The sequence below is a fragment of the Engystomops pustulosus genome, chromosome 1 (assembly GCF_040894005.1).
Source record: "Engystomops pustulosus chromosome 1, aEngPut4.maternal, whole genome shotgun sequence".
Taxonomy (NCBI): Eukaryota; Metazoa; Chordata; class Amphibia; order Anura; family Leptodactylidae; genus Engystomops; species Engystomops pustulosus.
Genome location: NC_092411.1, coordinates 132,526,920 through 132,539,510, shown reverse-complemented (window position 1 = coordinate 132,539,510; position 12,591 = coordinate 132,526,920). Strand labels below are relative to the sequence as shown.

The 12,591-nt window shown below is 43.4% G+C and overlaps 1 long non-coding RNA gene across 2 annotated transcripts; it reads left to right on the top strand.

Annotated features, from left to right (window-relative positions):
- Positions 1-782: 782 nt before the first annotated feature.
- LOC140087593 (uncharacterized) lies at positions 783-3,667 on the top strand. 2 transcript variants are annotated; one of them, XR_011850020.1, is made up of 3 exons: positions 783-844; positions 1,175-1,207; positions 3,409-3,667. It is a non-coding gene; the product is annotated as an uncharacterized lncRNA (long non-coding RNA). The 2 variants fall into 2 exon arrangements; XR_011850026.1 differs by having other exon boundaries at positions 798-844; positions 1,178-1,207.
- The last annotated feature ends 8,924 nt before the right edge of the window (positions 3,668-12,591 follow it).

Sequence of the window (12,591 nt, the reverse complement as noted above, 5' to 3'; positions counted from 1 at the left end):
AGCAGTATTAGTGAAAAAAACTGTCTGCATATTAGTTTTTAGCAGATTATAGATTTCTATTACGTGTATTCACGTAATACTGCTGCCGGGCCATATACAATTATTAGGCTTCTTCAGTAATTCATATTTTCTTAAATATTATTCATGTTTAATGAAAGTAAAAGACCCACAAACAAGCATTTCAAAGCTAAAAAACAGGAACTTTCAAACTCCAGTTGGAACAGATGTTTTACTACAATAGGAGATAAATGTCATAGAAGCATATAGTTTTCAGCTTTCTTCCTAGAATGACTTTTCATTTTCTCATGTGGTGTACACCTGTGGCTTTTGTGGCAATTTGAGTTGTTATATTGCAGTTTATCATTGAGCTGTGGATAGGAATGGCAAAGTCTTTGATGTTTGCACAGAGCACACAGCTCTATTGCATGGTCCTTTATACCAATGAATAGTTTGTTTCCCTCCTGATTATGTAACATGAATAGCTTCTATTTAAATGTATACAAAAATAAATAAAATCTGCAATAATTAATACAAGGTTGAAGTACAACTGTAAAGTATGAAAACATTTGCCTAATTGCACTAAGCAAAAATAAGCAGTTCTGTAATGTATTATAATTATCTAGCATGGGTTTTACCTTGCCCACCAGGCTAATCTGCATTTGCCATGGTTTCTGGTTTCCATGGGAAAGCATATAGTATAGCTAGAGAAGACAGGAGGCTTGTTGAGAGGGGCTGTAGGACCTGTAGTGATGTCACAATGTGACTCATCACATGCTTCAGATCAGCCAATTATAAACATTCTTTCCTGGTTTGGCTTCATTGCCCTTAGCTGATGTCACAACCTGTAAGTACCCACCTACACCGGGATTAGCTGAATCTAAATCTAATGTTAAATATAACAGATATATCTTAGGCTAGGACAAAGCGAGCAGCATGATATGGGCATTGTTGGAATTGTTGTCAAATGCTCTCTCCAGCTGTGCTACAACTATTTTTTACAATAACTCTACAGCTATGCTTGAATGCCTTTTCCCAGTACAAAGCTCTATTTCTTTTGTAATCTGGAAAAAACTTCTTAACTAATGTTTGTCTTACAAATATACACTGAAGATCTAAATTAGAGAACAATGTATGATTACTCGATTTTTTCAGAATAATGTAATTTCTATTTCAGCAGATTTCTATCAGCATTACGTCATGCAAAAAGGTAAGAAAAAAGTCTGCTCACCGACTCACAGCAAGATGGGTCGAGGTCCGTGCTGTAGAACCCTCCTGGACTGGAGAAAGTAGCACAATCTCTTCTGATTTGGTGATCCAGCAAACAGGACAATGACACCCAAACACAATAATCCACGTAACAGCTTTAAAAGATCGCATCACAGCAACGCTTTTCAAACGCACAATGCGTCCTTCCTCATGGCTGTATGATTAGAAATGTTAAGGCACACACATATAATATAAGGTCTATTGGGCATTGACCTAATCACTACACCTGTTGTTATCTCTCCACCCTCTTCTCATAGGTGTGCTAGCACAAATTCCTTAAATTAAAATTAAAAAATGTTAGTACACTAACATTTAAAAACAAAAGTATACTGCTTATATCACAGAGCCACAGGATATATATTCACGACAACCAATGCATACCGTCATTATTGCATCATCACCATTAGATTGTGTTAACAATACTCGTATTAGGTATTAGGTATACACGCATGACTTTAAGAAAATTCCACTACTTCAACTGCGCGTGTATAAACACTGTCCCATTGGCATTCTCATGTAGTTAATATTACCTTAACACGCCACTGAGCAGTATTCCGCCCGAAGATAGCGGAGGTTGGAACAACACTGCATGCGCCTATCTTTCACATGCCTGGAATACAGAGCATGCGTATACATCTATACGTTGTCCGGGAGATAGGGACGCCACACATGCGCCTCCTCTTCTCGATTTAAGATACTTAGGGGAAATAATGTACTATTCTAAACTATATCATCGGATGCCATGGGCTAATAACAACTCGTGTACATAGTATGTTCCTGGATCTCGTGCATACCTATTTTATTCATATTCCACCAACTGACAAAAAAAGAGGAAAATCACGTGGGTACTGCAATTATGCGTTGTTATGGAGGAACTTCACCTGGGTAAGTATAAGCCCATCCACAGGTATAATTCCACTAATATATGTCAAATAATATTTTCACAACATTATTTACTCTATTTTATCTATACGCATGACACGGTGGGGTTGCAAGTAATCGTGTAAACAGTGTAAACATGTCATGATAAATGCACATATAAATTTAATTATACACCGGTATACTAATACTTGAAGCCCTCAATAATGAAACATAATTTAATTTCTGAAATTCAATCCCACTGGAAATCTTGTATTGAGATGGAAAATACAAAAGGCTTCTCGATCTCTTAGTCTCTTTTCTCTGTCACCACCCCTCTTGTTCATGCAGATTTTTTCCACAGCATAAACTTGCAAACCCTCCGTGTTACCTTTGTGCTCCTCATAAAAGTGTCTTGCTACATTAGAAATATTTTTATTGCCATCATGATTTGTAGCTTCCCCTGTACTTCGTCTCTTAAGAAAATTAATGTCATTCAAATGCTCAAGAAATCTTTTGTTAAGTTGTCTTATCGTGCGGCCTACATATAATTTCTGGCACTTCGTACATTTGATTATATAAATTACGAACATACTACTACAATTATTGTACCGCTTGATATTATACATGCGTGTACCCTCCGTGTTACTATATGTTTGAGTGTGTTTCACAAATCTACAGATTTTGCATCTCTGACGCCACATTTAAAAAAACCTTTTTATTTTAACCAAGTGTCCGCTATTTTATCGGAGATGAAAAAACTCATCATGGTGGAACGTCGGGACACTATACTGCATCCAGTTGCCAGAATTTCCCCTATTTTCTCAACCTCCAACAGTATGGGAAGAACCCTATGGACCTGTCCTGTTTGCTGGATCACCAAATCAGAAGAGATTGTTCTATCAGCATTTCATGTATTCTAAGGGGTACAGCATCCTACTAGAACAGTGTTTTACAAATTATCAAAGAATATCAACTAAAAAAAACCTTTATGTTACAAAAACAAGATGATCATAATTATAGAAAAGCAATGACTGTAGCATTAACTGTAGATTATAATTACATTTTCTGAAGGTTACAACAGCCACCAATCAGAAGGAAGTGCACAGACCTTTACTTTTAATTACTTTAGTACATGTGCAGCCACAGGACATCACTAGTCACTCACACTGCTCTGCTTTGGTCCACTCTACATCCAATCTCTTTCACAGTTCTGTGACTGCTATGGGTTCTTGGCCATAACTTTGTCGCCATTATTGAATTGGGTTATTTCAATGTTTTAAGGAACTGCTTTCCCTGTTTTGCTGTGAGACTGGGAGCATTGTCTTGCAAGAAAATTGCTGGCTGAATGAGTGAAGAACACAGGGAAGGAACCATATGGCATTGAAGAAGGTTCAGATACATATTTGCATGAGAGGTTTCCTGTTGCAGAAAACATTGCCTAAACCATGACAATTACTCCAACTCCTTTCACTGACTTCTTTTCACACTTTGGCTTCAGTTTTTCCCCAGTATGTCAACGAGCATAATGTTTTCTTTCAAATCCAACAAAATAAAAGTTGTTTTCATCACTAAAATGAACTGTGAACCCCTTCTCCTCTGTCTACCTAACATGCTCCTCAGCAAAAGGGAGTTTAGCCTTTTGATTCTTATTCCTAAGAGAGGTTTGGTCACTGCAAAGTGGGCTTTTAGTCCAAATGTTTTTAATCATTAAGACATTGTATGACAAGAAAGATCCTTAGCTTATTCAGTGCTTAACTAATAACAATAATTCCTTATTTATATAGGGCACCCAGATTACAAAGAGCTGCACAGAGCTTGTCAAATCGGTCCTTGTCCCAATGGGGCTCACAATCTAATCAACCTACCAGTATGCTTGGAGTGTGGGAGGAAACCTTAACTGGAGAGCAATTCCAGCTTTAGTTTTAAAATGAGCCATGGAGATTTCCGCATTATCATGTCCTCACTTGCACTTTTTTTTCGAAGGTGCTCAGCCTTTTATGGGGAGTTGAATGAATTTGTGATGTCATAAAGATGCAATAGAAATCCCAGACTTTAAACAACCAATTTCTCTTGCGATGGTTGATAGGGTCCCCCTTTGGCCTTTATCTGGCAACCTGCTGCCGTAGGGTTTCAGTTACTTTGAAACGGCATACCAAAAGGGTATGTCAGATATTTTTTCACAAAACAGGCTGTGACAGGTTCCCATAGAGCCCTATCAACACAAGGGCACCCTTCTTTCACCTAAAAATACCCTTTCCTTATAACCTGATAAAATTACATTTGTTTCATTAACTGGTATCCAGGCAGACACTGCAGCAGGTCGGACAGAGTGTGGTCTCCATAGCCGATTCGAGTGGCCCCTCCTGTCCTCACAGAGTAACACTATACTCCCTTGAGTTACGGGAGGGGAAGTTAAGCGAACCTGTCACTGCCTGTTTTTGTGAAAAAGGTGGTAACAGGTTCCCTTTAAGGAATTTAGAACCATATGGCAGATATACTCGAGTATAAGCCAACCCAAGTATAAGCCGAGGCCCCTAATTTTACCACCAAAAACTGGTAAAACCTATTGACTCAAATAAAACTCAAGAGTGGGAAATGCATTGGTCACAGCCCCCCCAATAGCCAGCAAGCCTCCAATAGTATATAGCCTGCCAGCACCTGTATTATATAGCCTGCCAGCCTTTTAGTATATAGCCATCCACCTGTAGTATACAGCCAGCCCTGTTTATTATATAGCCAGCCCCCTTTAGTATATAACCAGCCAGCCCCCTCATTATTCAGCCAGCCAGCCCCCTGCAGTGTACAGCCAGTCAGCCCCCTGTAGTATACAGCCAGTCAGCCCCCTGTAGTATACAGTGAGCCTGCCGCCTGTAGTATACAGCCAGCCCCCTATAGCAGTGATGGCGAACCTATGGCACTGGTGCCAGAGGTGGCACTCAGAGCCCTTTCTGTGGGCACTCCGGCCATCAGCCTAGGACAGAGTTCACCAAACAGGACCAAATCCATTAAATCTTCCTCCAGTCCTAGGCAACTTATGAGATGCTGCCCTCAGCATTATTTTACAGCGACACTTCATTGACTGTTTGTAACTGCTTCAAAAGTGAGAAGGTGTTAAAAGAAGTGCATTATCTATGGAGGTCATCCTCCTGGACCCACCATTCTTCCTAAAAAGAGAGACCCTGGAGAGAAGCTACAATGATAATCTGAATTTGCCCACCTTCTTTCAACTGTATTGGTGGCATCAGGTGGCCGATACAATTAAAGAAGTGGAAGAACAGATAGCAATAAGTTACTGCTTAAAATGGCACATTGGCAAATCAGGGTAAATAAGTGGATTTTGGTTGTAGTTTGGGCACTCGGTCTCTAAAAGGTTTGCCATCACTGCCCTATAGTATACAGCCAGCCTCTCTTCAATAGTTTTTTCATTTTTTATCATTAAAGGGGTACTCCTTCATTGTAATCCAGCTGTGTTTAAATAAACTGATTGGACTTGATTAGGAAAGGCACACCTCACAGCTCACAGTGCATGTCAGAGCACATAAGAATCATGAGGTCTAAGGAACTGCCCAAGAAGTTCAGAGACAGAATTGTGGCAAGGCACATATCTAGCCAAGGTTACAAAAGAAGTTTGGCAGCACTCAAAGTTCCTAAGAGCAAAGTAGCCTCCATAATCCTTAAATGGATGAAGTTTGGGATGACCACAACTCTTCATCAACCTGGCTGTCCAGTCAAACTAAGAAATTATGGGAGAATAGGCTTGGTGACAGAGGTAAAGAAGAACTCCAAGATCACTGTTGCTGAGCTCCAGAGATGCAGTAGGGAAATGGGAGAAAGTCAACTGCAGCGCTCCATCGGTCGTGTCTTTGGCAGAGTGTGAAGACGAAAGCCTATCCTCAGTGCCAGAGATATGAATACCTGCATTCAGTTTGCAAAAAAGACATGAAGGATTCCCAGACTAAGAGAAATAAGATTCTTTGGTCTAATGAGGTGAAGATTGAACTTTTTGTTGTTAGTTCTAAGCGTATGTGTGGATAAAACCAGGCACTGCTCATCACCTGCCAAATAAAATCCCAACATGAATGTGACAAAGTACAGAGATATCCTTGATATCCCAGAGTGCTCTGGTCCTCAGGTTCACCTTCCAACAAGACATTGACCCTAAGCACACAGCTAACATAACAAAGCAGTGGCTTCAGAACTACTCTGTTACCATTCTTGACTGGCCAAACCAGAGCCCAGACCTAAACCCAATTGAGCATCTCTGGAAACACATGAAAATGGCTGTCCACCAATGTTCATCATCCACCATCATCCAGGGAAAAACTTCAGATGTGAAAAGCTTGTGGCTTCATTCCCAAGAAAACTCATGGCTGTACTAGCTCCAAAGCTGCTTTTACTCAATACTGGGCAAAGGGTCTGAATACTAATGACTATGTGATATTTAAGTTTTTCTAAATAGGTAGGGCGTCGAGTGTACATTAATGAGCAAAAACTTTTTTGATCTTACCAATTGGCTGCAATGAAACAAATAATGAAACATGGTCTGAATACTTTTCATACCCACTGTATATTGTCAAGGTTACACCCACAAACCTCGGTACAGGTCGCAGGTGCACCCATGCCTGCTGCCGTTGTCCCCGCTCCCCCAGGTCCATACTCACCTCACTTGGCTCCGGATTCCAAGAAGGTCCCGTCCTGGCCCCACGCCGGCTTCCTCTGTAGGCCGAGCGCGTCCCCACTCACTAGGGCGCGAGCGCCCGACTCTTCAGGAATTTAAAGGGCCAGCGTCCTCCTTATCGGCGCTGGCATCCTGGCTCTGCTATATAGCCTGGCGACTCCCAGTATACCCTGCCGGATCTTCAGGTCATTCTGCTGAAGAGAAAGCCTCCTGAGCGTTTCCAGACGCCTCCGAGTTTCCTGAGCATTTCCAGAGACCACCATGTTCCCGTGTTCCTGTGGTGTTCCCGTGTTCCTGTGGTGTTCTCGTGTTTCTGTGTTGTTCCCATTTTCCTGTGGTGTTTTCAGGTGACGCTCCTGTTATCCTGTGGCGGTCCTGTTATTATGAGGCAGTCCTGCTATCCTGTGGCGCTCCTGTCATTTTGTGCAGGTCCGGTATCTCAGTGGTGTTCCTAGGTCCTGCCAGACATCCTTCCGAGGTCCTGCCAGCTGTCCTCCCGAGGTCCTGCCATCCCGTGGTGCTGCCTTCCCGCGGTCCCTGCTTTGGCTGCCACCACAGGCCTATACGCACCCGTGGAGCAAGACCAGCAAGACCATCCCGCTTTGCGGCCAGCTCTGACGAAGACCAGGAGTCCACTTAGACTCCGCTCCCGGATGGCGGCTAGCCTCATCTATTTGCATTTACTGCATCATACACTGTTCTGTTTCAGTACCAATCTTAGTACTACTTGCATTCACAGAAGCATATATCAATAAATTAACAGACCAGTCTTAATACTATTTGAATTAACAGCATCATGCACTGTTCTGTTACACTACCAGTCTTAGTGCTTATATTTGCATTTACTACATGTCCAACAATAATATGTTCATGCTCTTGGTCTATAAACATGCTACTTGGGCATTCTTCTGGCTTAATAAAATCCTGTTACAGACCAGACTTATATCTAACAAGAGCGGGTGGCAATACTACCGGCTGACAGAGCTCTTTTTCACTTGGGCTATGAAAGAGCTCTCTCAGCCTTCCAGGTTTGTGAGCAGGTGTTGTGCCATGAAGGTTGTTTGGATCATCCTGAGCCACAAAATCAGGCTGTAGTTTATCTTTAGGGCATCTAGCCATACTACATTCATAGAATAATAATAATAATAAAAGTAATTATTTATTTATAAAGCACCTACAGATTACGCAGAGCTGCACAAACCATGACAAATCAGCCCCAGTCCCCATGGGGCTCACAATCTAAACAGAATGCACAATACTATGAACAGAACATTTTCTATGTTCGATCACCCTAAAATTGTATAAATCTGTTCGGGCAAACTTAATTAAAAAAGCAGGTTTCTTACTTAGTTTACTATTGTTGCCTTTGATAGACTTAAAGGGAACCTACCACCACGAATCTACCTATAAAGGTAGATCGGGTGGTAGGTGGATGTAAGGGACGTGAGGAGAGCTCTTTTTAGAGCTAATCCTCACGTCCCCGCTAACTTTTGGGAAACTTTATTAACCTAATATGTAAACTTAGTTATGCGGCTACTGGGGCGTGGAGTAGCCGGCACGAGGCTACACAGTGCGGCTACTCCACGCCCCGGTAGCCACATTACTCCTCCTACCCTGTTGTGTGCGGCGTGCAGCTCCTCGTAGCTGCGCGCCCTCGTCTGACAAGCCGGCTACTGCGCATGCGCAGTAGCTCCGGCCTCGGAGCTGGGACTGCTCATCATATCGGACGAGGGTGCGCAGCTACGAGGAGCTGCGCGCCGGACACAACAGGGTAGGAGGAGTAATGTGGCTACTGGGGCGTGGAGTAGCCGCGCTGTGTAGCCTCGTGCCTGCTACTCCACGCCCCAGTAGCCGCATAACTAAATTTACATATTAGGTTAATAAAGTTTCCCAAAAGTTAGCGGGGACGTGAGGATTAGCTCTAAAAAGAGCTCTCCTCACGTCCCTTACATCCACCTACCACCCGATCTACCTTTATAGGTAGATTCGTGGTGGTAGGTTCTCTTTAAGGTAGATTTTCCTAATAAGTGAACATCCCAATGAAGCTGTTGCTTTACATTTTATAAAAAAGACACCATAAAACATCTGTTTGAAATAAGGTAAAGTTGAACAGCAATTTCAACTTCACATTTTTGTGCAACAATATGACATATTTACAAATTAGTTGATACTAAAGTTATACAGACCTATTGATCAAGGACAAATGCTCAGCACGCACAGATATAAGCCAAGGTAGACTATATTTTCTGTTATAAACTGTCACTTACTCCTCCCGTTTTACAGGTTACAAAACAAGATATTTCTTTTACAGTATTTGTTTGTGCTGTATACCAGGTATAGCTGCCTTTCAATTATATTTAGAGCTACAATGTATCTAAAAAAAAAAAAAGAAACTTTGAAAGTAGTCTTAAATGCAGGTTTTCCACTTATTTTAAAATCCAGTTCAGACACAGACTAGAGAAGCGGCAAAACATATTAAAAAAAAGACTAACGATAGAACAGAAGAAAGAAACAGATAATTGTTTGGACCAGATAAAATAATTAGAGAAGCAAAATTTAAAAAATCCAACCGAATCAATTAACCCCTTTATGACCTGGCTCTTTTTGGTTTTTTCATTTCCATTTTTCACTCCCCACCTTAAAAAATCTATAACTTTTTTATTTTTACACATAAAAAGCTGTATGACGGCTTGTATTCTGCTTAACGAATTCACTTCATAGTGATGGTATTGAAAATTCCATGACATGTACTGTGAAGCGAGAACAAAAATCCAAATGCAGTGAAAATGGTGAAAAACGCTTTGCACCGTTTTCTTGTGGGTTTGGATTTTACGGCTTTCAATGTCTACTCTAGTCTACTCTAGTCTACTCTATTCTTTGGGTCCACGATCATAGGGATACCAAATTTGTATATGTTTTATAATGTTTTCATACATTTACAAAAATTAAAACCTCCTGTACAAAGATTTTTTTCTTTTATTGTGCCATCTTCTGACGATAATAATTTTTTTTATACTTCGGTGTACGGAGCTATTGGTGGTGTCATTTTGTGTTATTTTTTATGATGCGTTCAATGCAACCATTTTTAGGACTGTAATACCTTTTGATCACTTTTTATTGAATTGTTTAAATTTTTCAAAATGGCAAAAAAGTGTCATTTTTACTTTGGGCGCTATATTTTGTTACGTGGTTAAACCCAATAAAAAACGTTATTATATTATGATAGACTGGGCATTTTTGTATGCGGCGATACCCAATGTGTTGATGATTTTTACTGTTTATATATATATATATTTATATCACTTCTATGGAAAGGGAGGTGATTTTAATTTTTATGTTTTTTTATTATAATTTTTTTTGTAACTTTTTTTTTATTTTTACTATTTTTCAGACCCCCTAGGGCAGTGTTGGCGAACCTATGGCACGCGTGCCAGAGAGGGCACGCAGAGCCCTCTCTGTGGGCACGCGTACCATCTCCACTGCCGTCTCTATAGAACTGGCTAGGCAGGAAAAGCTGCCGATCTCTGAGATCTCCCTTACTGTGGGCTGCATCAGACCTGCTCTGTGCTCAACAGTGCTGCCTAGAGACACAGTAGCAGGTCAGTGCCCGCCCCTCCACTCCCTCCCCCTCCCCCTTCAGCCCGGGAACACGAGGAGAGAGACAGGACTGCCGGAGTATATTGCATCAGCCAGCGTCGAGTAAAGATAAGTGCAACAGGAAGTAGCAGGCAGGAGCTGCTCTGTGTGTATTACACAGGCAGCAGGCAGGCAGCTATGGGACATTAAACAACTATAGGTGCTTATTGTTTAGTGTCCCAAACTGCCCTGTATGACACATGTCTGTGGCCACATATATACTGCCCCTGGTCCAGATCTCCTGCCACTGTGCCATGCTGCCAGTGACCCTGGGGTGCACTACACTGCCCTCACTGACAGCATGGCACAGGTGCCCAGAGCTCTGGACCAAGGGAAATGTATGTATATATATATATATATGTGTGTGTGTGTGGCCACAGACATGTGTCATATGTGGTGATTTGATGGTAAATTCACCTGCCTGATTCCATGTAGATTTGCTGTTCAGTGCACCCATCCTCCACCCTACAACATACACATTACCCTACACATCCCTGCCGAATTCAACAATCCTTCATATTGTCCCTGGATGGGGGTAGTGTTCCTCACTGGATGGGAGTAGTGCTCCTCACTGGATGGGGGTAGTGCTCCTCACTGGATGGGGGTAGTGCTCCTCACTGGATGGGGGTAGTGCTCCTCACTGGATGGGGGTAGTGCTCCTCCCCGGATCGGGGTAGTGTTCCTCACCGGATGGGGGTAGTGTTCCTTACAGGATGGGGGTAGTGATCCTCACCAGATGGGGGTAGTGCTCCTCACCGGATGGGGGTAGTGTTCCTCACTGGATGGGGGTAGTGATCCTCACTGGATGCGGGTGCTGATCCTCACTGGATGGGGGTGGTGATCCTCACTGGATAGGGGTAGTGTCCCTCACTGGATTGGGGTAGTATTCCTCACTGGATGGGGGTAGTGTCCCTCACTGGATGGGGGTAGTGTTCCTTACTGGATGGGGGTAGTGTTCCTCACTGGATGGGGGTAGTGTTCCTCACTGGATGGGGGTAGTGTTCCTCACCGGATGGGGGTAGTGTTCCTTACAGGATGGGGGTAGTGCTCCTCACTGGATGGGGGTAGTGCTCCTCACTGGATGGGGGTAGTGTTCCTCACTGGATGGGGGTAGTGTTACTCACTGGATGGGGGTAGTGTTCCTCACTGGATGGGGGTAGTGATCCTCACTGGATGGGGGTAGTGATCCTCACCGGATGGGGGTAGTGTTCCTCACCGGATGGGGGTAGTGTTCCTTACAGGATGGGGGTAGAGTCCCTCACTGGATGGGGGCAGTGTTCCTCACTGGATGGGGGTAGTGTTCCTCACTGGATGGGGGTAGTGTTACTCACTGGATGGGGGTAGTGTTCCTCACTGGATGGGGGTAGTGTTCCTCACTGGATGGGGGTAGTGTTCCTCACTGGATGGGGGTAGTGTTCCTCACTGGATGGGGGTAGTGTTCCTCACTGGATGGGAGTAGTGATCCTCACTGGATGGGGGTAGTGTTCCTCACTGGATGGGGGTAGTGTTCCTTACTGGATGGGGGTAGTGTTCCTCACTGGATGGGGGTAGTGTTCCTCACTGGATGGGGGTAGTGTTCCTCACTGGATGGGGGTAGTGTTCCTCACTGGATGGGGGTAGTGTTCCTCACCGGATGGGGGTAGTGTTCCTTACAGGATGGGGGTAGTGATCCTCACCAGATGGGGGTAGTGCTCCTCACCGGATGGGGTAGTGTTCCTCACCGGATGGGGGTAGTGTTCCTCACTGGATGGGGGTAGAGTCCCTCACTGGATGGGGGTAGTGTTCCTCACTGGATGGGGGTAGTGTTCCTCACTGGATGGGGGTAGTGATCCTCACTGGATGGGGGTAGTGTTCCTCACTGGATGGGGGTAGTGTTCCTCACTGGATGGGGGTAGTGTTCCTCACTGGATGGGGGTAGTGATCCTCACTGGATGTGGGTAGTGTTCCTCACTGGATGGGGGTAGTGATCCTCACTGGATGGGGGTAGTGTTCCTCACTGGATGGGGGTAGTGTTCCTCACTGGATGGGGGTAGTGTTCCTCACGGATGGGGGTAGTGTTCCTCACTGGATGGGGGTAGTATTCTCTGCTGTATTTGCTCCTGCTTTGTGATATAATTGGTGATGTTGGACTTTCTTTAGTGGTCTGTTTA